The following is a 27,220-nucleotide window of genomic DNA, read 5'->3' as shown; positions in this document are numbered from 1 at the left end:
AGTGAGAAAGAAGCACCTCCTCAAATTTACTGTATATTTGTACCGAACTGTCAACTTTCATCTAAATAGTAAGGTGTCAGATAGTTAGTTTTCCAATCTTAGCAAAGATGGAAATAAGTTAGGGTTGGTTCACAGATACTCCTGAGATACATGATGGGGGCAGGCAGGAGGGAGGGAGACGACAGCAAAGTAATGGATCCTTTTAGGAAAGGCTGGCAGATCCAGATAGAAGGATGAATGGGATCCAGTTTGAGGGGTGCTTTGCAGAGCCAAAAGGGAACAGTGGTCAGGAGGAAATTAATCTGAGGCAGGGCTGTAACTGTTGGGTGAACTTCCTTCTGACAGAAAGAGTGTAAGAAAAGGCAACTTGACAAAGAAGTTCAGAAGGACCCTGCATGCAAAGACCTATAGAGCCTGGAGCTGAGAGGAAAATGGCAGGTGAATGTAGATGACTCTTTACCCCTGAGCTGAAGGGGTTGAGGCAGGGACTGAGCAGTAAGTGGTGAGTCGATGTATCTGCATGTAAGACCCAATGGGGGCAGAGGTGCCTGGGTGGCTCAGTGGGTTAAGTGTCTGACTTCAGCTCAGGTCATGATCTTGGAGTCTCCCACTGGGCTCCGCACTCAGCAGGAACTCTGCTTGTCCATTTCCCTCTCCCCCAGCTAGTGCTTTCCCTCTCTTCTCTCAGATAAACAAACAAACAAATAAATGAATAAATAAAATCTTTTAAAAAAAGATCCAATGAGGGTAAACTAGTGAGATGGGGATGAAACCAGAAACATAGCTCTAATATTTGATCTCTGGGATCAGACTTCAACTAAATTCAAAGACTAAGCTGTTAATCTATAAATCACCTACTTGAATACAGTCTGAACCAGGAACCACAAAATCAAATGCCTTCAAGGTTCAGAAAGAAATAAAAGAGTAACGTGGGCTTGGTGTTATATAGTAGGGAGCGGTGTGTATAGCGACACCCCAACACCTGGAGAGTGCTTTCTTCAGGGAAGGGTAAGAGCCCCTCTGCCTGGCTGATTGCTGTTGAGCAGGGCTATGGGCCCAGGACTGCCAGACCTTCTAGCAGTCTAGAAGATTCCAACTTGAAATCCATTCATAGTTAAATGTTAACGGTGAATTAAAAAACATTAAAAATGTTCACCATTTTATTTATTTTTAAAGATTTTATTTATTTATTTGACAGATAGAGATCACAAGTAGGCAGAGAGGCAGGCAGAGAGGGGGGTGGGAAGCAGACTCTCCACTGAGCAGAGAGCCTGATGTGGGGCTCGATCCCAGGACTCTGGGATCATGACTTGAGCTGAAGACAGAGGCTTTAACCCACTGAGCCACCCAGGCACCCCCAACATTTTATTTATTAGTGTAATTTATCTTCACATAGTTATCTCAGCTTGGAAAAGTTGACTTTCTATAAGATGACAGCTTAATTTTTAAAAGTTTACAGTAAAAAATTTAAAGGGCTCTGGTAACCAGTCAGTACACACAACACCAGACCCCAGTTTCTAACACCATTCTGTAGTAAAAGGAATCGGGGCTCCTGGGAAAAATGGCTGATCCTAGAGGTGGGACAGGTCTATAAAAGATGGCCTGGCATTCCTGGTAGTGCCAGAAAGAAAGGATGTCTTCAATAAAATCACAGCCTTGGAGGGGTGTCCATGGGACACCGGAGGCAACCTTAAAGAGCTCCTGAACCACCAAAGCTGGAATAGGAGCAACGAAATAAATGGAAGACTACTGGATTATAACCCAAAGTATAAAATAAATATTCATAAGTTCAAACTGATATAAATAAATGATTGAATAAATAAATGGAAAATAGACAAATGTCTCATGCAGTGGAACTCCAAATAATTTATGTAGATACCTCCCCTAGCAGGAGGTAGAACCCCCTTTCCCACTGTTCACTGCAGGGTATGCTAGGTAACATTCTTCCGAAGAGTGAGTACAGAATGAAAAGGGAGGTAGAGAGAACAACTTCATGGAGATAACTGGCAAGCGCTACACTGGCTAGGTGATCAAGGTTAACATCAGCAGTGATAAGTCATTGGCATGGTGTATATTTTTGATATGTGATGAAAATGTCACTTGGCCTCTGCAGTCTTCCTCTCAAGAATACAGAACCCTTGCCTAATCATGAGAAAAACACCAGGCAAACCCAAACTGAAAGATAGTCTACAAAATACTGGACAAATACTGCTCAAAACTGTCAAAGTCATCAAAAACAAGAACAGTTTGAAAAAGCATCATAGCCCAGAGAAGCATAAGAGATATGATGGTTAAACGTTATGTGGTGTCCTGAATGGAATCCAGGAACAAAAAAAGGCCATCAGGGTAAGGCTCAAGACATCTGAACACTGTGTGAAGTTTAGGGGATGGTTGGTACTGATGTTACTTCCTTAGTTGTGACCCATATATTATAGATATAAATATAAAAGTAATGTAAGATGTTATTAACATGAGAAACTGTGTGAGGCATTTATGGGTACTCTCTGTACTATCTTTGCAACTTACTTAAAACTAAGTAAAAATTTTATTTATATAAAAAATACCACTTTGTGGGCCAAAATATTTGATTGGGCCCAGGAACCATGAGTTTTTACCCTTTGGTTCATGTACTGACATTTCTATATTTACTGATGAAACTCTGATCAAAACTGGCTACATAATCTGCAGAGCCCCTTGTTCAAAAATTATTAAGAATTTCAAGAAGGTGGGGCGCCTGGGTGGCTCAGTGGGTTAAAGCCTCTGTCTTCAGCCTCAGGTCGTGATCCCAGGGTCCTGGGATTGAGCCCTGCATCGGGCTCTCTGCTTGGCCGGGGGCCTGCTTCCTCCTCTCTCTCTCTCTGCCTGCCTCTCTGCCTACCTGTGATCTCTGTCTGTCAAATGAATAAATAAAATCTTAAAAAAAAAAAAAAAAAGAATTTCAAGAAGGTGATGGCAGAGAGTTAAACCAAGTACAGGCTCTCCTGAGGGCAGGTTCCATGTGACTGTACGTGACCCATGCCTGGGAAGTAGGCATCTCTGATACACAGCATTGTCTCAACAGAGTCGTCCAGTTAGTAGTTCTCCTTGCCAGATAAAACTCCCACATACACTCTTTATTTGTTCACTAACCAATTTACATAACTAACAAACATTTATTTGTTTGGGGATGTGCAAAATACTGGAGATTCAGCAATGAGCAAGAGTGAAATTGGATTGATAAATCTTAAGGTCACCTTATAGCTAAGTGCATTTGGGAACTGACACTAGAAGCTCCCCCAGGAGACACCCCTGAGGTCCATCCCCTCATCTTGTCGATTTTCTCCTTTTCTCCCATGTCAACTGCAATTCTATTGACTACAATGGAACTTCTGAAGGAAGTGGATTTTCAAAATTCCAATACTAAAAATGTAAAGGCATTATGAGACTATTTTATAATATTTGCAATGAAGTTTCCATGACTTTGGCTCCTAAGAGAAATTTACATCCCCTGAGCACCTAATGGCATCATGTATTAACACGTCAATATCACTGATGACTCAAAACAAACTGACAAACCCATGAGTTGTTTGCCCCACTTTGCAGATAAGAAAATGGGAAGCTAAGAGAGGTTGAGTCACTTGCGCAAGAGATGTAAATGATAGGTAGTAGAACTGAAATTTCCACCCAGATCCATCCCACTCCAAAGCACACAAGTTTCTCAAATAAAACACTCTCTACCCGTCGAAAACCAAGGCAGTTCCCTTAAAATTATTTTTTAAATTAACTTCATCTTCCAGAAAATGCCTCCTAATAGTTTTTAAAATCCTCAATTGAAATAAATGGCTGTGAGGCCATTAGCCAGCTTTAAGGTCCTTAATAAAACACAACTTTGAGGAGAAGAGTCTGAGAGTTCGGGAAATTTATCTTTTGGAATTTGGTGGGGGCAGGTGGGAAGAGCAGTAAGAAGACAAAGGGACTCAAGCAATTGCCTCTTCAGGAGTTGAGAGTCTATAGCAGAGGTAAGACACGGGTGCTGCAGGCCAACACCAGCCAGCAGGCCTGTTTTCTTTGGACTACACAGTATTTCTGAAATGCTGCCAACATTTAGAAATTGGGACCTATAATACAAAGATCAAGAATTCTGGTTTCTCTTGGAAAAACTCAGAAGACCTGGCACAACTGAACTGAAATTCCCTCATGGCAAAGCTAAGAGCTGTCTGTGTCCTGTAACTAGGAGATGCTGTATTCACCTGGGCATTCCCATTCATTTCATTTATTTATTGTCCCAGTCTGGACTCTTTAAAGAAAACATTGCATGTGGTTGCAAATTTGGCTGCAGTAAATGGCAGGCACTTGTGGCTGTGTGCCTTTCCTTGGGATAGGCCTCCTGCCCTGCGGGAGAAGGGGTTCTTTCCACCAAGGGGCCACTCCAGAATGTTGCCCACTGGCCTACCACCTGCTCCTCTAACCTGGGCCACCAGTCCCAGCTGCCATGGAAGCAGGTGGTTTTGTTTTGCATGGCCAGGGGAGGCCTGGTTTCATAGAAAACATCTACTGGCTATACTGGAAATCATTATCCTAGTGGTACTGTCCCTGAGTATGTAGTATTTTCAGATTCCTTCTTGCCGAGCCTCTCTGTAGTGAACTGTCCTCTTTCTAGCACTCCGTTTGACACATATGTGCAGAGGGCACCATGTGCTCGTTTTCTGAAGGCAACTCCAGCAAGAGCATCAAAAGAGAGACTCCTGGGTTAATGAAGGCAATGGGCTTGGTGTTTTACAACACAGGAGTTTCCTCCCTGTCTTTTCTTTGTTAACATTAATCGATCGATGGTCCTCAAATTACACAGACTTGATTTTCCCACTGCCTGCATATTTGCATGGTATACATAGACATTGCTAAACCCCCTTCTTGGCACATTTGGTCTATTCTATATTGTAACCACGGTGATGCTTTTGGCAATGTCACTGCCAGCCAGCCTACTCACTGGAGAGGACCAAAGTCCTACCCCCATACTGCCCCTATGCACCTTGAGGGGATCCTAGGAGTCCCAGCTGGGCCACCTTGCAGGGCACATGTCCCCTTGCCCAGGACGACCTCTCCTAAGTTCTGATGAAGTTCTCACTCTTGTGGGCTGAAACATTAGTACCCTTTGAATGGTAATTAGCAATTTTAAATGATTTCTAGTTTTGCAAAAAAAACTTTTGACTTATAAACCTATGTTTAATTTATCAGACAGGTATTTGGGAATGTATATTTATAAAAGCAGACTGCTGCCTAAATTCTTTTGGTCTAATCATAAAAGTAGTAATGTTTAAAAATTAGAAAATGCTGTCAAGTATAAATATCATTATCACCCATAATCCCACCAAAGAATAACCACTGATAATATTTTGGCGTGTTACCTTCAGGCCTTTTTTCTTTGCATATGTATATGTACATTTATGTGTATGTGTGTAAGCATGTATGTATGCATATGGTATACTGTTTTTTATATATGTGCTGCTGAAGCGAGCACAGTATATTGTTTTTTAAAATCACATAATACGTTGTATCCTTTTTATACTTAACATTATCATGAGTACATATCATTATATCATGAATACATATTAAACATTCTTTGAGCAATGAATTACCACAGATTCAACAATTATGAGGACAAAATAATGTCTGGGTAACGTGCTTTGAGTGTATCTTCAGCAATTAGTCTCTGACAATTTTCCCTGGTTAGATTCTTAGGAATGGGTTGAATCCCACAGTTCATATATATATTTAGTTTACATATATATATTTTAAAGATTTTATTCATTTATTTGAGAGAGACAGAGTGAGAAAGAGGACAAGCAGGGGGAGCGGCAGAGGGAGAGGGAGAAGCGGGGCTCCATCCCAGGACCCCAGGACCAAAACCTGAGCTGAAGGCAGACACTTAACCAACTGAGCCACTCAGATGCCCCTCCCATAATTTATATGAATAGTTCACACACATTTTGCACTTTACTCTGGAGCAGATCCACTTGTTTTATAAAGAATATTAGCTTTTCCGTAAATCTTGAAATAAAATAAATGGGCTCTATTTATCTGCAATATTGGTATTCCCTGGCATACCAGTGAATTCCTCCACAGTGTGAACACCTCAGCTGGAGAAACCCTGATGTAGGACTGAAGAACTCAAGCCGAAGACTGTAATTAATAGTCTTCCTTTGAGTATAGCCATAGCTCTCAACCCTGGCTACACATTAGAATTACCTGGGAGCATGTTACTACAAAACAAAAACAAACCAAAACAAAACAAAAAACAAACCCCAACAAACAAAAAATCTTATTAGAAATGCAAATTCCTAGACCCTAACCCACAGGCACCGTATCTGACTCCTGGGGACTAGGGCCCAGCAATCAGTGCATTTTAAGATGCGGTCCAGATAATCATGACCCATGTTGAAGTTTTAAGACCACTAGCCTAGAGTATTCTTTGTACATATTCCTGGCCCAGGGATACAGCCTGCTTACCCCCAGCAGGAAACCTTACTAAAGAGTCACGGTATCTGGTGTCAGATAGATTTGAGTTCAAGTTTCTTATCTGCCACTGACTTGCCACATGATCTTGGGCAAGTAAGTGAATTAGCCCCTCGAAGGCTCAGTTTCACCATGCAGGACAAGGGGATAATATTAACCATACACCTACCTCATTGGGTTATTATGAGAATTAAATGGAAAAAAATAATGAAAGGTATTTTGCAAAATGGGTAGAGATTGATAAATACTTGCTGGTACCATTACCCATCAGAGATACCATAACTAGTGGTCAGGAGGTCAGGAAGGAAGCTTCGGAGGTGGAGGAAGCCAAGGGATTTGGTGGTTGGAACATCCAAAGCAGATGTTTGTTCCCTGACTATTCTCTAGTACAGGCTTGGACTTAGATTACACCTGCCGCTGGCATGAACAGATGAGTCTCCCAGGATGAGACAATAAATCATTCTCCCAGGAGCTGTCTTCAAACTGCAGAAGTACTGAAAATATATGGCTAGAGATACAGGCCTGGTCATCTGGATGTGAGAACTGCGAGGGGTGGGAGGAGGGGGAGAAGGAGCCGGATGCCACTATTACCTAGACCAGTGTTTGTAAACGGGGGCCATAAGAAGCATGTGGAGGGCTCATTAAAACACAGATTGCTGGGGGGTGCTTGGGTGACTCAGTTGATTAAGCATCTGCCTTTGGCTCAGATCATGATCTCGGGATCCTAGGATCGAGCCCTGTGTTGAACTCCCTGCTCAGTGGGGAGTCTGCTTCTCTCTCTCCCTCCGCCCACCCCCGCTCCCACTTCTGCAGGCTCTCTCACTCTCTCGCAAATAAATAAAATCTTTTAAAAGATAAATAAACCAAAAATAAATAAACAAACGATGGTTGGGCTGCACCCTGGTTTCTGCGTGTTTGGGGTGGGGTACGGGTTTTGCACTTCTATCAGATTCCCAGATGATGTTCACACAGCTGGTCAGACCACACTTCCCGTACTAAATTGAAACTTCACGAAACTGAAAGGCAACACTGAACTGTGATCTATAAAAGCTTAAGAAAGGAAAAAATATTCTCCAAGACATTTGCATTTCCTCTGTAAAATTCAAATGCCTTCTGAGGTGCTATGCAGATTTGCCTCAGGACAGGACTGGCCAACTTGACAGACAGGCTGATGGTCACAATTTCATTTGAACCCCAGGTCTGGTGCAGGGTATTGGTGAGGTGGAGTGATGGGTGCAGTGGCGGGGTGGGATTCCAATCCTTCCCAGTTGTATCTCCTCCTCCCACCAAGCCAAGCCATACTCATCACTTAGTAAGGACTAAGTGTTTGTATACATAATGTCATCAATCCCTCCCCCCCATCCTATGACGTAGGTATTACTTGTATCCCAATTTAGAGATGAAGGAGGTAAGCTCAAGGGGGTTAAATCAGTGTTCTGAAGACACATGGCTAGTAATAAGGATCTTCAGAAATCAGACTTCAAAACCTTTGTTTTTCTTTTTCTGACCCACACAGTGGGTGGAGGAGTCCCAGCTTGTAGACTGAAAGACGTGCATGGCTGAGAACAAAGAAGGCATTGTTGGCATATGTCACCCTGTGTCTGAGCCAGGTTGGGCGGGGAGAGTGGGAGGGACTCTGCATCTGGGGGTAGGTAAAAGAGGCATGGGCCATATTCCTCCTCGCCTGCCCTCTAGCAAGCTCTGATCCCACCATCTGGACCAACTGTACAGGAGGGAGTGCTGGCCTCACCCCATCCAGTTCCTTGATAACCACCCTCAAGGATATGGCCAGGATGATGACAACCATCTCCAGTCCCAGCTGCAGCCCCAGCCCCAAAGGGACACAGTCAGGGTTTAGACCCAGAAGCATTAGAACTGGAGGTCAGCCCAGCTGAATGACTATGGGGATGAGGGCTGGGGATTTCTGTGGCTGGCTGTTCATGCCTCTGGCTCACTCTCTGGCTTTCTGGTCGACCACTCATCCCTTGCCAGCTCTGCTTTGTTCCCTGACCCCACACCTGGGGGACTATAGCATCTCTGAGTATAACAGGTGAGTGAGGCAATAAGAGAACTGGAGGTCTTATCACACAGGACTGCCAAGAGAAGACAGGACAGATCTGTTAAAACACTGAAAAGCTGTCATTTGGAAGACAGAAAGGGAAAAGAAAACAGCAAGTCATTTGCCCAGGGCCATAAAGCGGACAAGCACTGGAGTGGAGTTCAAGCCCATTTCTTTCGAACTTCCAAGTCTGTTCTCTTTCCACTACTCTCTTCCACCTTCTTAAGGCCAGAGGTAGTCCCTTCCTTCTTTAGGTCAATGCAAAGACAAACATGTGTTTTATCCAAAGTGTCTGAAAGTGGGATGCACTGCTTCAGGTGATGGGGAGCTTTCCCTGCAGGAGATGTTCAAATGAAGGGTTACTGCTAGTGTTACTGGCGAGGGAATCCAGGCAAGAGAAGGTTGTTCCCAGCACTGGTTCCGCGTGACAGTCACCTACATTTGTTAACAGGCCAGATTCCTAGCCCCGCTTCTAATCTGCCCTGAGAACAGATAATTTTTCAAAGCGCCTTCAGGGATTCCACGGCAGCCTTTGGGAACTGTTTGGGTCTCCTTCACTTCTGAGATCCTACAAGTCTACGAGGCCAGCTGGTGTTGATGTTAACCGCAGCAACAAAACTAGTTAACTGCTGAGTGTTACTCAGGCCAGGACCGGTGCCTGACATCACGCAGTCTCACCACCATCCCACTGGGCAGACACCATCGTCATCCCTATTTCACAGATGAGGAACTGGGCAGAGAGGGATTAATTTCCCTGTCCAAAGTCACAGCACAAGGAGCTGGAGGAGCCAGGCTATGAGTCCAGCAGGTCTGGCTCTAGATCTTTCCTCCTAACGGTATGAGAAAGCACCAAATGTGACCCTCTCCAAAGCCATTCAGCCCAGGGTGGGTTCTGAATGAAACCTACCAGCAGTTAATTACCCAAATATCAAACACTGCCCAGTACAGGAAACATCAGGAGTGAAACAGACACAGACCTTGAAATGACCATAAGAATTAAGTTGCAAAGCTCTCTATATATTTCTTTAGTTTAAATATACTTTTTTGGGTTTTTAAAATTTAAACTTTTCAACACAGTGCAAAGGGTACCCAAGTCATTTCCTACAGCCAGTTCTTCACTTCAAAACAAAACCTGCTCCTTAAAAATGGTTTTATTCTGTCATGGAATGTTCAAACACGAGGGCATAAATATATTGACACAATGGTTAAAACATTAACCCCAGGGAAACTCCTGGTGTGTTAATTCAACAGAACCTGCCCCCTGCCTTTCTGGGAAGAGCTGGATCACTCCCTGCTTGCAGGATGTGTTCAAATCCTTGGGCCGCCCCTCCCACCCCCCACGCCGATCTAGGGGCCACCATCAGCACTGAACCTTTAGTGCAGAGCCTTTCTTAACCAAATCGTGTGCTTCTTTCCTCTTTTGGGCCAATCTCAGGGCTCAGGAGAGCAGAATGCCGAAAGAGCTCAGTGCTGAACTCACCAGGGACTTTCCAGGCAAAAGGCCATTAAGCTAATCCTCTCATTAAAGTTGATTCTGGTGTAGATGGCAAGATAGGCGCTGGTTCCTCTTCTGACTGCCACTCCCTCTTCCCCCTGGCATTGTCAATCACCCTTTTTCTTGCTTCCAACCCAGGGCTCTTAAACTATTCTTGCTATAAACTATTCTTGCTATTTAATAATCCTCTTTCTCTCGAAGTTGCTAACCCCTTGTGAGATTGGTTGAAACTCACAAGAGAGAGTTAGAACAGCCTGAACGGGATCAAGCAATCAGAGATGTCTAGGCTTTTTCCTGCCCCTGGCAGTTCAATTGAGGCTGTAGGGTGAGGAGAGGTATAGCCAATGTCACCCCCAAATTATCCGGGGTATACCAATTCACACCGCCTCTCACCAGACTAAGATCCAGGTGACCTTTGGAGGAACTTGATCAAGCTCTGTAGGGTTTCAGGCTCCTTGGCAAAAAGGAGGTGTGTGCCTATCTGGAACTCTTCACCACTGACACTGAGGGGTTTCCAAGCTTGTGGGAGGAACAAGGGATCTCTTCTTCTGCCTCCTTATCCCTTTTGACATTCACGTTCTGTGCAGAGTTTCACCTGACAAAATTAAAGTTTTGAAAATTCCTGGCCTAGGTGATTTCTAAGTTTTCTTCCAGACCTAACAGTCTATGGTTCTGTGAGGCAATCGTCCACAGAAACAGACAGCTGTCTCCCTCCGGGTATTGCCCCCTCAACCATGCCAATCCGGAAATTGCTGGAGGGTTCACACCTCTTCCTTTGAGTCAGGACTACAAATCTGTCTCTGCCAAATGACTGAGAAGCTGCCTCCATCTTCTGCACATCCTCAGATCAGATGGGACCCTTGGTGTCCCTGGAATTCTGCCAAAGGCTTATGCAAACCAAGCCAGCTGCAGACGGCAGGGGTCTGGGAGGAAAGGCCACCTCGGGCATCACACCCAGGCTGGGCCCCTCATGGCACTGCCTGGTTTGTGACGGAATTAAAGACCATTTCCTTTCATGTGTTGCTCTGGGATTTCCAAGTGCATAAGAAGGTAACATTAAATTGGCAAGGGGTAGGCATGACCGATGGGAGTGGGTGTTCTCCATTTGGAGCCTTGGTGTCCAAAAGCACTGGATTCATAATTCTGATTTCCCTTCATTCTAGCTTATTCCACGTTTCTGGGCCTCAGCCCCTTCACAGGTCGAACAGGTGATGAAGTGACATCGTGTGTGTTGCTCGCGCAGCACAGGGCCTGACACTGCAAAGGTAATTATCTTTTCTTGCAGCCACTTTGCACTAAGTGAACACCTGGATTGCCTTAAAATGTGATGAGTCATAAAGGGGCCAAAAAAGTGAAGGGGCTCAAAGTTACCCAGCTGTGTGGATACCCACTGCTTTAGATATGAAATCCATTTTCCTCTACAAGGGCTTCTCTGCTTGAATTCCCAGGCTCCCCGTAACACAGCAAGCAGATTCAAGTGTTCCTAGTTATTCTCATGCTCTGACTCATTCTTTACACCCAGAAGCTGAAAAGTATGCGCACTGTTCAGAAGATCAAGGCCAACCGCCCCCCAACTCCTCCACCCCCCCCAACTCCTCCACCCCCACTCTCATGGCTAAGGGCAGAGAAAGCCACCTAATAAATCATGCCGATTCACACAAATAGCTCCTTAGCGCCTCCCTGGGCTGAGAACAGACAAGACCAAGAATTGTATGGACCTTGCCTTCCCAGGACATAATAAAAACCTGGTAACTGTGAACAGTAGTGACGCGTGCTTCTCCTGTGTACCATGAGAGATGAAGGATACTCAGGCGCCACTCAGAATGTTACTCCCTACAGAGCAGAACTGGCCGAAACAGGGGGCTTACTGCACTTCTCCCGGGAAATGAAATTAGCTGTTTCCCTCCCCCATCCTGTTGAAAGCCCCACAGCAATGTCATGAACTCCACGACTTACAAGACCCTTATGCATAAAACCTATACACCATTCAATAAGGAAAACCACATTAAGCAAGAAGGTGCTTGGGGAGGGGAGAACAAACTGATTCGGAAGAGGACAGACGCGGAGGGAGGAGGTGTTCATCAATATATTCCTACTGCAGGCCAGGCACTACTCAGGCTCTTCCTAAGAAAGGTGGGAAAGTGAAGCAGCGAGAGCATGGGTGTGGGGCCCAGCCTGCCCCCATTCACATGGCGGCACAGTCGCTGGGACAAATTATTTAGTGTGTCTGCGTCTTGAAGGTAATCACAAAGCCGCATTCACAGCACTCCTTAAGGATGACACAAATCCCTATGGGTTGGTGCCCTCACAACACAGGCTGGGGCAGAGGAAATGCTACAGAAGCTGCCGTTATCTGTAAGGTTCCTCATTTAATCTCTCCAAGTCATTCTGATCTTTGTGAGGCAGGCGGGGTCCAAGTTTTATGGCTGAAGAAACCTAGACACAGTTTATCCTGGGTCTCACCGGCTGTAAGTGGAAGTCTGGGAATTCAGACTCCGCCTCAAATGATCCCAAGTCAATTATGTAAGTAAACACTGATTCATGAAGGTGCCATGAGAGGGGACCAGATAACCTGTCAAAGGAGCTGACAGGCTAGGCTGTGGGGTGGCTCCTGAGGCAAGTCCGGAGGGGCCGGCAGGCTGTTTACGTGTGGACGTGTGTGTAGGAGGGCACCTATCTATGGAAACATATTCTTTTCCTTTTAAATCAGGACAGAGCAACTCTGTGAACCCAGCGAGCCCATCGAAGCCTTTAAAGAGTGTCTGGGAGATATGTACATACACACATTTCCTGCTAAAGTGCTAGCAGACTATATTCTTAATTTGTTATTTATACTGCACTCTACCCAAAACCTAGCGGGTCTCTAATAAATGGCTGCGATCACCCTTAACAGCTATTCTGTGTTAGCATGAGGCTAAATTGCATTATCTAGCATTCCTCAGAGTTTTCTCTCCTATGGCTGGATGTTCCTTAAAAAAAAAAATGAAAAGATATCAGACTTAAATAAAACTCTGTTTACTGTGGCTCTTTCCAGGAAATTTCCTGGTATATATAAGCATCATAAAGGTTCTGAGAAAATTCTACAGTAAAGAAACCCGCTTCCCTTTAATGCAGTATTTCCTAAGCCTACTTGGCCACAGAACAGTTTTCTACATAACAGAAACTTTAGGGAATGCTGAAATGACCTGATTAAATTTTGACTTTCCCTCTTCAGGGTCTCTGCTCAGCGGGGAGCCTGCTTCCCTCTCTTTCTCTCTCTCTCTCTCTCTGCCTGCCTCTCTGCCTACTTGTGATCTCTCTCTGTCAAATAAATAAATAAAATCTTAAAAAAAAAAAATCTGAGTGGGGCACCTGGGTGGCTTACTGGGTTAAGCCTCTGCCTTCCGCTCAGGTCATGATATCAGGGTCCTCGACTCTCTGCTTAGCAGGAAGCCTGCTTCCCCACCCTCCTCTCTCTGTCTGCCTCTCTGACTACTTGTGATCTCTGTCAAATAAATAAATAAAATCTTAAAAAAAAAAAAATCTCTGAGTGGAGAAACAAGCTGCCACGTTGTCATGACTAGTCTGAGTGCGCACCTGCCTGAGCTAGGAGCGGGCCCCACAGCCAACCTCTACTGGCATTTAGGGTGAGCTGCAGGCATGCAGCTGAGGAGATGCTGTTACTGCAGAGCTCAAAAGCTCAAACAATCTCAGCCCATTCACCCTGTCAAGGAGCTGGCACACCCCTCCCTGAACTGATGAAAACAAAAGACCTAGCCACTTGGTGATTATAATCTCTCTCATTAAATCGACTGTTCGGCAGCAACTCCTATTCTTCCAGAGGAAACAATAGTGGGGGCGGACCTGATGCAGGATCTGGACTCGGGTGCTCTCTCCACCAGCACCCCCTTGAACAGTTCTCTGGTATATCTGAGTGTCTTATCTTTGAGTGAGTGTCATATCTTAAGCATCTGCCTTCTGCATATCCCCCCCCCCTCCTCCAGGCTTCCAAGTGCCTCCCGGGGCAGCCCACCCACTGTTTTGCTGTAAGTAGCAGCATCTGATACAGAGGGGAGTCATCCTGGCCACAGGGCACCAGCCTGGACCTGGGAAGGTGAGCCTGGTTCTCAGCCAGCACCCCCACCCACCGCCCACCCATCTGCCAGGAACCCAGATCATGTCTCACCAATTACAAAGGTTGCTCAGGGAGTCCCCGTCCAGGGGAATTGAGATGAGCATCTGGAGACCATTAAATAAAGCCTGAAGATAGGCATCTTGCCTGAGAAATCAGCATCGAGCCCAAACTGCGTAATTCCCGCGGCAGAGCCCACCACAGGGCAGGAAGCAGGACTACCCGAGGAGGAGAAGGGAGAAAAAGGAGAGTTTATAGGGTATGTTTCCCTGAAGGCGTTTTTTTAGCCTCTGTTTCCTCCATGGGGTTTAACATATGGCCCTGAATGGTGACATTCACAGGACATTTTTTAAAGCAAAGCAGGACATACAGAAGAATGGCAACTGGATCTTCCAATTCATATCAACTCAGTAAGAAATGGATTCAGCCCTCCCAGAGCATCAGACCCTGTGCGAGGCACTGTGAGGCCGTCACAACAGAGTGCCGAGAAGATAAAGAAGGAAAAACAGGACCAACCAGTGGTTTAGGACTGTACTGAGCAGCTGTTACAGTGGTGCCTAAGGGGCTGCAGAAGGCTGTGGGGGTGGTGACAAGCTGAGAGCATGGGGCCCTCTCCTGCCACTGCCCTCTTTCCCATCCACTCTCCCCACAAACTTCCCCATGACCTGCTCTCTAGGTCTCTTTGCAGGAAGAGCTGCTGGGACACTTAATGTCTGGATATCTGAAAATTCCTCAGGAAGGTTTCTGTAGGACTGGTCCGGGAGCAGAACTCTTACTGAGCATGCCAAGACAGAGGCCAGTATCAATTGCCCTAATGCAGTCTGGCAGAGGAAACACACACTCAAAGCAGATCATTTGCCAAGAGCTTTAGAGCATGCCCCAGCGCTGGCCAGGCCTGGCATGGCCTCAAGCACTGACTTGCTCCCTTTGACAGTTGGCGGTGGCAGCTGCTGAGATAAGCCCCTGAGCACCCTGAGGTTTGGATTCTTCTGGTGCCAACCATGATGGTGAAGGGTGCCTCTGGGCCTTACGCACAGGAAGGAAGAAGGTTCTCAAACACTTTCCCCATGGACATGTTCGGGGAAGCTTTCAACCTCATAAGCTCTGGACACCTAGATTGCTGCACAGAGATGTGCAAGAAGCCAGGGGTAGTACATTCTGCAACTGTGTCTCCTTAGGCATATGCTGTCCACAGGCAGAAGGCAGCCTGCAAAAGACAGTGAGTACCCTGGACTGCGTGCAAAGTTCAAGTCCCAGTCCCCAACAGCCTTACTTGTCACCAGGCACAGGCAAGGGACTCCTCTCTTTATATTTTCTTATCCGTGAATCCGGGGTCAGTACGATTCCTTTCTCATAGGCTGGAGGAGTTAAATTAGCTACCTGAAGTGGTGAGCGTATTAGGTAGGTACCCTATATATCTCAGTCATTTTTAGTATTTTAACATTATTGACACATGTGAAAGGAACAACTCCATAAAGCCCAAGGAAATGTCCTGTTACAGCAATAACTCACTTGACGGTCTGGATCTGGATGGAAGGCTAGTCAAAAACAAAAAACAGGGGCGCCTGGGTGGCTCAGTCGTTAAGCATCTACCTTCGGCTCATGTCATGATCCCAGGGTCCTGGGATCAAGCCCCGCATCGGGCTCCCTGCTTGGCAGAAAGCCTGCTTCTCCCTCTCCCACTCCCCCTGCTTGTGTTCCCTCTCTTGCTGTGTCTCTCTGTCAAATAAGTAAATAAAATCTTTAAAAAAAACAAATGAATAACAACAAAGAAACACATAACAAACAACAAAACAACAAAAACCCACAACAACAAAACAAAACCAAAAAAACCTAAAGCAGATTGAAGGAACTTCTACGTTGATGGCAATATCCTATCTTTTCAAGAATAGCACATAGAAATTTTTTTTTTTCAGATGCAAAACGGGTAAGTGCAAGAAACTTCTCTCCTTGGGGAAATTCACCAGATGGAAGCTCTTTTCGAAGGAATTTCAAAATTTATAAATGTAGCACAAACAGGGTCAGGTGTAATCCTGTATCGGTTGTCATCACATTTTTGATGGCCCTTAAGGCCCAGTCAGCCTGAGTTCCAGCGGTATTTATTTTATTAGCTACAGGAATTGCATTTCAGAACATGTTTTGAAGGAAAATGTCATGAGCTTATCTTTCCAGGGGCCAAGGCAGCAATCAAAGAATCAGCTCATGACTCATGTCATATCCCTCATCCAAGCACATTTCCCACTGCAATCTCTGGCTCCTGGGGGGTTTGGGGGAAAGGTGTGAGCGTTCATCCCTCCTAAATCACCTGAATTCAGCACACCTCTAATTTCACAGCTGCTTGCCCTCGCCACAGTAATGGAAATTTTGTTTGTACTGGCTTTTCCACGCAATCTAGAAATAGCAAAATGTGGCAGAAGTAGCAAATTTGGGATACCAAAAATAACGTTGCAAATGCATGAAAATGAATACCTATGACTTAATGAAATCTGTGGCCTTAATGTGTGTTTGCTAAGAAAATGAAACTTAGGTGCCTCCTTTAAGCAGAATGAAAGGGGGGGAAATGCATGAATAAATAAATGTTTACGGAAAATATGTCATCAATGCAAATCACAATTTCTAAGATACTTTCAATCATCAGAATTTACTACTGAAGAGACTTGGTAAAGTTAGAAAGATGGTTGAGGATTAAAGGTGATACATTTTAGCAGGCGGATCATTTTACCCTCCTTTGAAAACAGGAGGATGGAAGTGGGGGGAGGGGCATACTGCCTGGTTCCAAATGCAGCTGTTACTTAACTGCGTGACCTTGCCTAAGTCTCTACAGCTCCATTTCCTCATCCATAAAATGGGGATAATAAAACTACCAAAGTCATGGTGTTGCTATAAGGATTGAGTGAGTTAGTATTTTTTTAATATTTAAATCTGTGCTATGGCACATTTCTATATAAATATTAGCAGCTGCTATTATTATTGCTATTATTACTGTTATCATTATCAGGCTTATCATCAGATTCTCCCATTCTTCTTCCTACAGGCTGCCCTAAAGTTCCTTCCATCAGCAACATTAATAGGAACATTTTAAGGCCAGAGATGTCTTCTTCAGAAAATCATTATAGCATTTCCTTAACCACTGGCCTGTATTAACATTTAAGACTGATTTAAAAGTCCCCTAGAAAAGGAGTTCTGAGGGGCACCTGGGTGGCTCAGTGGGTTAAGCCTCTGCCTTCGGCTCAGGTCCAGATCTCAGGGTCCTGGGATTGAGTCCTGCATCGGGCTCTCTGCTTAGCAGGGAGCCTGCTTCCTCCTCTCTCTCTCTGCCTTCCTCTCTGCCTACTTGTGATCTCTCTGTCAAATAAGTAAATAAAATCTTTAAAAAAAGAAAGAAAGGGAGTTCTGAGAAGCTGGGATAGAAAGCAGGAATATTAAATGAGGAGTAGTTTGTCTCGTGGCAAGGGGTACTGTGCAGGGTTAACATGCTGGGCTATTTTGCTCCCTGGGGGGGGACATTGGCAATGGCTGCAGGAATTCTGGGTTGTTACAAATCAGGAGGAGGAGGGGCTACCAGCATCTGGTATGTAAGATGCTGCTAAATATTTCAGAAGGCTCAGGACAGTGGCCCCTGCCCGCCCCAAGCAAAGACTCATCCAACCAAATGTCAGCAGTGTCAAAGGTGAGAAACCCCATGTTACGGCAGACCCTGGAAAGAAAAGCAGTCTGGCTCCACAGGAGTCTTCACTTTAAGACGGACATAGTGTTAACCACCAACTACCCAAGAGCAAAGGTGCCTGGCCTACTTGAAATCGACTTTTGGGGACACCTGGGTGGCTCAGTCAATTAAGCATCTGCCTTCGGCTCAGCTCATGATTGTAGGGTCCTGGGATCGAGTCCCACATCAGGATCCCTGCTCAGTGGAGAGCCTGCTTCTCCTTCTGCCTGCTGCTTCCCCTGTTTGTGCTCTCTCTCTCTCTCTCTCTCTGACAAATAAAATAAATAAAATCTTAAAAAGAAAGAAAGAAAATGACTTTTGGGGATGTTACTCCCAGAGAAGGAGTAGTGATTTATTACCGAGCATGCCCAGTTCCCAGAGAGCGAAGACTAATGAGCCAGTCCCCAAGCACCCAGAGAGTTTTCATTTTAGCGCTGAGGAGTTACTGCCTTCAGTATTTTCAGTTCATACTAGTGTTGACCCTGGAGATGGTTCTTCCAACATAACATGTCTAAAACATGCCAACAAATTCCTTTCCTCTTCTTCCCGAACATGCCTATCTCCCTTACCTCAGTAAATGCCCCACCATCTTCCCCAAACCCAGGCAATAGCCTCCTTCTCTTCCCCTCACACTCACAGTCAATCCTCAGGCAGATCCTATTGCTGCCACTTCCTAAGCACACCCTGAACGCTTCCTCTCTTCTCCCCTGCCACTGCCTTGGCCGGACTACCATCCATAACTTCCTAAATGATGTCCCCATTGTTAATCTTGAAAATCTCCAATGAATTATCCACACAATACTCTAAGTCATCGTTTAAAAAAATAATAATTACAGGCTACAGCTCTTGACATCCCTTGTTGGCTTCTAACTAAGGCTTCAAATCAAATTCAAACCCTTTACTGTGTCCTGAAGAAGTCTTCTATCAGGGGTCTCCAGGGTGGCCCCAGACCCACAGCATCTGAGTACTCGAATTCCCGGACCCCACCCCAGACCTACTGGATCTCCAGGTTGAGGCCCAGCAGGTCCGCTGTGACCAAGCCCCTGGGTGATGGTGATGCACGCCTGTTGGAGAACCAGTGCTTTGTCTGATCTGGCTCTCCTCTTCACCGATTCCACTCCAGGCAAACGGGCCTCTTTGCAATTTCTTGATCATGCCAAGGTCTCTTCTATTTCAGGTCCTACACAGTCTGCTCCTGCAGCCTGGAATTTCCCACCTCTCGTCTCATCCTCCGTCTCAGATGCTTGCTCTGACCACTCTCACATAGATTTCTGCCTCTACCTTAAGTTCTCTGATCGTTTTCTTCATAGTGCTCCCTATCACTGGCTGTTTCCTCTCTTTTTGTTCTGGCTTACTTATTCTTCTCTGGCCCTTCCACTAGTCTGTAACCTCCACGAGGCCAGGGCCATGCCTTTGTTACTATATGTGCAATGAATACTACAGTGCCTGGGACATAGCAGATGATCACTCCGAGGGCTCAAATGCATTATTACCCCGTGGTAGAGCACAGGGAGACCCAATCTGTGGCATCTGCCCCCAGCCCACCATTTGTATGCAGTCCACCATTGCCATTTGACCTCTACAGTCCTTCCCCCTTACACCTGGCTATGGCTTCAGAATCTGTCATGACACTTCACTCCAAGCATCCACCAAAAACAAACAAACAAACAACAAAGTTATTACTTGCAGTGGATGTGGAACAAAGATGTTCATCGATTTTCTAAATATCATTTCCATAATTTAATTGCTAATATTATTTATGTGACTGACATTGTGCTAATATTTCGTAAGTGTTATCTTATGTATAAACCCTACGTAGAATATCCAATAATGATGCCCACTGACAGCTGAAAAACCGAGTTGCAACATAATGCCACCTGCCCAAGTTCCCACAGTGAGTGGCCAAGAGGGGACCTAAACCCAGGAGGGCCTAGCTGTGGGCCTGAGCTCACGGAGAAACCCTTTCACTACAGTGAGCATAGCAGGTGGTACGAAGTCATCAGTGAGAAGCAGGAGCAGAGCACCTTGCCCAGGCAGAGATGCCAGAGGGAACCCTGGAGGAGTTCTGAGGCGTAAGTGAGTCAAGCACAAAAAAGTAAAGAAGCAGGGAAGCAGAGGCATGATCCCTTTACTCAACCTGCTTCTTTTTTTAAAAAAAATTTATTATTATTATTTTTTAGAGATGGAGAAAGAGGAGGGCAGTGGGACAGAGAGAGAGAATCTTATGCAGGCTCCACGGCCAGCACAGGGCCCCACTCAGGGCTCCATGTCATGACTCTGAGATTATGACCTGAGCTGAAATCAAGATTGGATGCTTAACCGACAGCCACCCAGGCAGCCCCACACCTACTCCTTTCTTTCTTTTTCTTTTTAATTTAAAGATTTTATTTATTTGACAGAGAGAGAGGGAGATCACAAGTATGCAGAGAGGTAGGCAGAGGCGGGAAGGAAGCAGGCTCCCTGATGAGCAGAGCCTGATGTGGCTTAATCCCAGGATCCTGACACCATGACCCGAGCCCAAGGCAGAGGCTTAACCCACTGAGCCACGCAGGCGCTCCATCACTGACTCCTTTCTTTTCTTTTCTTTTTTTTTTTTTTCAAAGACTTCATCCATCCATTTGACAGAGAGATCACAAGTAGGCAGAGCAGTGGGCAGAGAGAGAGGGGAAAGCAGGCTCCCTGCTGAGCAGGGAGCCGGATATGGGGCTCGATCCCAGGACCCCGAGATCACGACCTGAGCCAAAGGCAGAGGCCTTACCCACTGAGCCATCCAGGTGCCCCCACTGACTCCTTTCTTAAGAGAGGTCTTATTTGGGAAGAGGGGAGCTTTGGTAAAATGACGTCTGGCTGAGCGGTGTTGTATTCAGGAACTGTACTGCTGGCTGCCCTCACCTCCCGCACGTCTTCAATGATGATCTTCTTTTTGGATACGGGCAGCATAGCTGATCTCTGTGAAGTTTACTGGTATAAATGAGGGCTAGAGTGTAGCGGCAGCGCGGAAAGATCTCCAGAAGAAGGCCTTTCAAGTTTTACTTAGGCCCCCGCTGATCTGATCAGCGTCTCCTGGGCCAGGAATCCTCGTAGGCGATGAGGTAGGTTATTGTTGGAAGTGCACTGTTCGTGTGAAAAATGTGATGGCAGAAAATATTTGGAAACCATAAATTATTAAAGTATTTTAATAAAAGTAAGTGTTTATACTAAATATCCTCTCTGAGTGTGATCCAAAAGGAAAAAAAAAAGCGTTTCTCAGTTGATGTACACTAAAGGGAACTCTGCATGGAGGTGGGAATTACAGCACAGCCTTCACTTCCCTGGCAACCGACTGATGTCACACACAGGATGGAGACCGTCCCGATGGGGCCAGGATTCGGCTGGGAGGTACTGGGTCTTGAATCAAGTGTAAAACTGACTTGATACTCAGGAAATACTTTTTAAGACTAATTTTACTTAAATTGATTTTCGAAGGAAGTGCTTAAAGCAAATCAGAAGGTTGTTTTCTAATATTTTAGCCAGAAATGGATGCAGAAATCTCATATAATTCACAAAATGGGCTTGACATGATGCCATGCCTCCATGGAAAGAACAAAGAATTCTCAATGTGGAGAAGAAATCATCTCATGTGAGATCCAGGGCCTTTATATGAGAGTTTCTGGAAGTATCATTCCCAGATGAGCAGCATCAGCGTCCCCTCAAAGGGATCCTAAAAAACCAGATTTGGGGTCCTGCCCAGAACTACTGAATCAGTCTCTGAGGGCAGGGCTCTGGAATCTGAAGTTTCAGTGTTTCCCAGAGAATTTTTAATTAAAACCATTTTTGGGTAGAATTTGCATAAAGCAACAAGGAAATGTGCCTTGACTGTCTAGGAGCAGGTAATTCTTGAGCATCATTATGGCTTAGTGAATAATTTAGACCATAATTACATACTAGGCCCATAGGTTACAAGGAGTATCAATGCAAGCAGGGGCATTTAAGACATTTGCATGTGCTCTGAGGGAAGCAAAACAGTGTCATATACTAATACTAGACTTCTGGTTTTCAGAATTCAGCACAATTTTTAAAACTGGGCAACAGGTCAACACAAGTTGTCTCCTTTACTTTGCCAACAAGGGCAAATAAAAATGCCTCTCTGGTTCCATCATTTTGTAAAAGAAATGGTGTTTCTTCTTTAAGAAATGACATTTTTAACCCCAAAAAAGAAATAAAGAAAAAAGAATCTCAAAATAAAAAACAATCCTTTACAGGGGTGCCTGGGTGGCTCAGTTGGTTGAGTGTCTGCCTTGGGCTCAGGTCATGGCTCCAGGGTCCTGGGATAGAAGGCCCGCATCGGGCTCCCTGGTCAGTGGGGAGCCTGCTTTTTCCTCTCCACGCCACTCATGCTCTCTCTCGCTATTTCTGTCTCTCAAATAAATCAATAAAATCTTAAACAAAACAAAACAAAACAAAACAGTCCTTTACACAAAATACACTGGAAAACAAGTATGAATCATTTCATCTGGTGTCTGTATTTTCCTCTTTCTCATTTTGTCACAGGGTGCACTAAGTCTACCACTGATGTCTGAGAACCTTTCACACAGCACAGAGACCAAAGTCAAAAGTCAGTTCCACGCTTTGCCCCTTGCTAGCAGTAAGCTTTCCCTATCACTTGCACAACTGAGTGATCTTGGCTTCCTCATCTATAAAATAAATGTAATCGTCATGGTAACCACTGATGGCCTAACATGGATTGATCAACTGTCGCACAGAATGGGATGGAAAGATGTCCTTCCTCCCTGGTTTTCCCTCCTTAGGCTTCCCAATCTACTAATCTCCTATGAATCTTGTTGGATGTCAGCTAAAGACTTGCTTCCAACAAAAAGGAGAAAAAGGGGCTGCTTAACTAATGGTCCCCAGCTTTTTTATTTTTTAAACTTCTTTGTTCTTTCTCTAGATTCTGATGGGGTTTCACGTGAAGCAGATCCTTGGTTATCTGGCTGTTACCAACTCTCTGGAATAGCAGCAGTTCCCTGCCTAGTTTCTTACAAAACAAGGACTACAAGTAAATTCTTGCCATGTGTGTTTAAATTGTTGTCTAGGTCCTTTTTTGCTTTTTTCTTTTATACCTATTTATGAGTAACTTGTTTCCCGAAAGAAAGAGTAGGCCAGGTGATTCTTTGTAAAGGGTGAAGAGGCTTGGGGTGGGGGGGAGAACTGGAAGGTAGGGGGGCTGCTGTGTTGCAATGTTCCAGAATTACATGCACATGGCAGTCTATGTGAATGGAGTCCTGTTGCTAACTGTGGCCCACAAAGTCATACAAAGTGATGGACCTGGGTGGAGGGGGGCACACAGATAAACTGTTCCACAAACAGAGCTTAGGCGTGGGCTTCCAAAGAACTTAATAAGAATGTCATAGCTAAGTATCCAAAATCTATAAAGAAGTTATCAAACTCAACACCCAAAGAACAAATAATCCAATCAAGAAATGGGCAGGGGACATGAACAGACATTTCTGCAAGGAAGACATCCAGATGACCAACTGACACATGAAAAAATGCTCTACATCACTCAGCATCAGGGAAACACAAATTAAAACCACAATGGGATACCACCTCACACCAGTCAGAATGGCTAAAATTAACAGGTCAGGAAATGACAGGTGTTGGCGAGGATGCAGAAAAAGGGGAACCCTCCTCACTGTTGGTGGGAATGCAAGCTGGTGCAGCCACTCTGGAAAACAACATGGAGGTTCCTCAAAAAGTTGAAAATAGAGCTACCCTATGACCCAGCAATCGCACTACTGGGTATTTACCCTAAAGATACAAATGTGGGGGCGCCTGGGTGGCTCAGTGGGTTAAGCCGCTGCCTTCGGCTCAGGTCATGATCTCAGGGTCCTGGGATCGAGTCTCGCATCAGGCTCTCTGCTCAGCAGGGAGCCTGCTTCCCTCTCTCTCTCTCTGCCTGCCTCTCTGTCTACTTGTGATCTCTCTCTCTGTCAAATATACAAATAAAAAAAAAATTAAAAAAAAAAAAGATACAAATGTAGTGATCTGAATGGGCAAGGGCACCCAAATGTTTATAGCAGTAATGTCCACAATAGCCAAACTATGGAAAGAACTTAGATGTCCATCAACAGATGAATGGATAAAGAAGATGTGGTATATATATACAATGGAATACTATGCAGCCATCAAAAGAAACAAAATCTTGCCTTTTGCAACGACGTGGATAGAACTAGAGGGTATTATGCTGAGTGAAATAAGTCAATCAGAGAAAGACAATTATCATATGATCTCCCTGATATGAAGAATTTGAGAGGCAACATGAGGGGTTTGTGGGGTAGGGAAGGAAAAAATGAAACAAGATGGATTCGGGAAGGAGACAAACCATAAGAGACTCTTAATCTCACAAAACAAACTGAGGGTTGCTGGGGGGAGCGGCTCAGGGAGAGGGTGGTTGGGTTATGGACATTGGGGAAGGTATGTGCTATGGTGAGTGCTATGAAGTGTGTGAATCTGGCGATTCACAGACCTGTACCCCTGCGGCTAATAATACATTATATCTTAATTTTAAAAAAATGTCATAGCTAATACCTTTTGAGTCTTAGGTCAAGCACTGTGCTAAGCCCCTTATATGCATCATCATATTTTCTCCCCCACAATAACCCTACAATGATCATCCCTACTTCCTATACAAGGAAACCAAGAATTAAGTGGTCACTGACTCAAGATCACCCAGCCGGTCAGTGGCCGCAGCAGCACTTGAATCTAGATCTGTGGTAAGCTACAGCTTAAACTCAAAACCTGTTGGCTAAAGCAGAAGAAAGTGGAGAACAGAGATCTTGTTTAACACATAAACTTTAAAGGAGGGTTGGTGTCTCGTCTTTCAGTGCTCTTAAAAAGACAGGTGACCAGCTCTGGCTTATGTTTTACTTCTGTGAAGGCAGAAAACAAAAGCACTTCGGAATAACTCGTTCCTCCATTCCCAGAGCGATATTTCTGTTTTCCCCGGGGGTAGGAGGCTCTCATATTCGAGGCTCTCACAGAATAAGCTCCTGTTGTATTTCCTAAAGGGATGACCTCCCTTTCTTCAAGCCGTAATCCCTCATGCCCTGCTGAACTGGACGGAAAGCGGTAGCCAAATATCCTGTCGTCAAGCCTCCTCCAAGGGTGGCTCTGCTGAGTGGTTATTTTGGAAGAGGCTCTAATCAGTCACGTTATGCGGCTTTGCTAAGACTCACTTTATTAGCTACCATCAAGAGCTAATAAAACATGTCAGGAAGTCTCTGTAAGCTGTAAAAACATTTCCAAAGGTCACGGCCGACACTCCGGACTTCAATGACTTTTTAAAGGAAAAGAAAACAGAGGCAGAGGCCCAACTTTTCAAAAGACAGAACTACCAAAAGCAGTGGCCTCACATGGGCGGTGAAGGGAGGCATCTCTGTATTTCACCCGCCATTCAATCAACCCGGTCCAGAGGACGTCTTGAAGAAAGGTCCAAAAGCCACAGAAGGGCAGTGGCGATGGTGGCGAGGAAGGAAAGCAGGACCTACCATATGCTCGTGTGAGGATACTGCATTTCTCTTGGTGATTTCAGTTTGGTGTGGGGGGTGTCTAACAGTCACACTTACCTATGAACAATGGTGTAGGTGACAGAGAAGGGATTGATTTTTGATTACCTATAACACAGGAGGCATTTTCCCTTAACATATGACTTTTTTCCCATTATAAAAGTAAGCCCGATTTTTAATAAATAGTAGCAAAACATAAAAAAGGAGAAGTAATCCTGTCACCTTTAAAGCAGGGAACAGGGGCGCCTTGGGTGGCTCAGTTGGCTAAGGGACTGCCTTCAGCTCAGATCATGATCCTGGAGTCCCAAGATCGAGTCCCACATCGGGCTCCCTGTCGGTGGGGAGTCTGCTTCTCCTGCTGACCTCTCTTCTCTCATGCTCTCTCTCAAATAAATAGATAAAATCTTAAAAAAAAAAAAAAGAAGCAGGGAACAGAGTTTCAGGTTTTATGTTTCAGGAGTCATACTTTATCATGTGGGATGTCTCATGACAAAATGGCTAGAGCCAGTGGTCCTACTGGCTTGAAAATATTCATAATTAATGAGAGTCCCATTCACCACTGATCGACAGGCCCAGGTCCAGAAGACACAGTAACATTTTTATCCTGGTTTAGGATACAGATTTTAGACTTGAAATCTGAACTTGGGAGGAGAGCGGGGAAGGTGGTCCACAGAGTAAGTCAGGATGGCATCTTGTAGAAGCTCAGCAGGAAAAGATAGTTGATATACTGGTATGTTCTAGACCAAGAGAGGCAAGTTCTGTCCTACTTTGGAGCAGTTGCCAACTGGCTCTAATGCAAACTTCACTTGGCTGTCCTTAAAATTTGCAGCAGGCTGTGGCAGGGGGTGAAGGGGGTTCCACCACTACCTGGAGATACTGTATGGTTGAGCTGAGTCAAATAAATTCCTTTTGCTTTTTTGTTTTCTTTTTCCTCTTCTATTTGCTAAGATGGGCAACACAGAGCCGCAACGAGAGCCCTAGACTTTGGAGCTGATGGAGCAGGGCTGAGCCCCCGCTCTGTCCTGCTGGCTTCCTAACCCCAAGCTAGTTCTCTTCCTCCCTTCTGCAGCATTGCACCAATGGAGATAATAGGACTAGCCCCAGGAACACCTGAAGGATTAAATGACCTTGTAGAGTTCTCGGCAAAAAACTTGGCACCTGGCAAGCATTCAGTAAGTGAGGAATTCACAACACCGCGTCGCTGGACTGGGAGCTCTTTGAGGACGTAGGTCCTGTCTCCTCCTTCAGATCCCCAGTGAGAGGTGCCTGGGTACCCCCCAAGGGGGCGGGGGTAGGGGTCTCTACGTATGTTCAAGAATGAATGAATTTGGTTTGATTTATTTCACTTTCCTTTCCTGGTACATTCTCCCTATGTTTTTTTTCCTTCTCCAAAACATTAAGCCACACTTTTCCTTGCTTCCGACAAATGCTATCACTGAGAGAGGGTTAAGGCCATCTGATTCTCTTCTCACTTGTTTAGGAATATTTATCTTTCTTGTATTATTCTTGATAGTCAGCTTTTCTTTCCCCTTCCTCTTTCATCGCTTTCCTCCCTCGGAGAACTGCTCTCCCTTCAGTTACTGGGGTTCTGCTGAGTCTGCCAGTCTGTTATCCTCCCTACCCAAACCTACCCATCCCAGTGCCCCAATTCACATAAACTCAGAATCCTCACTTGACTTTGAGATGACTTACTCTATAATAAAGCCCTTTTCCAACAGGTTAGTAAGAGTGAATTTCTGTTGCTTACAACCAAAAGGCCCTAACTGATCCCTACCTACTTTTTTCTTTTCTTCCTTTCTAGTCATGTTTCCTT

General features: G+C 45.1%; 1 protein-coding gene across 1 annotated transcript in view; it reads right to left on the bottom strand.

The window, feature by feature from the left end:
- Positions 1-27,220, bottom strand: part of MOB3B (MOB kinase activator 3B) — a 200,168-nt gene that overhangs the window by 46,678 nt on the left and 126,270 nt on the right. The window lies entirely within an intron of this gene.

Source organism: Meles meles, chromosome 11, assembly GCF_922984935.1.
Source record: "Meles meles chromosome 11, mMelMel3.1 paternal haplotype, whole genome shotgun sequence".
NCBI lineage: Eukaryota > Metazoa > Chordata > Mammalia > Carnivora > Mustelidae > Meles > Meles meles.
This window is presented reverse-complemented; position numbering and strand designations above follow the sequence as displayed.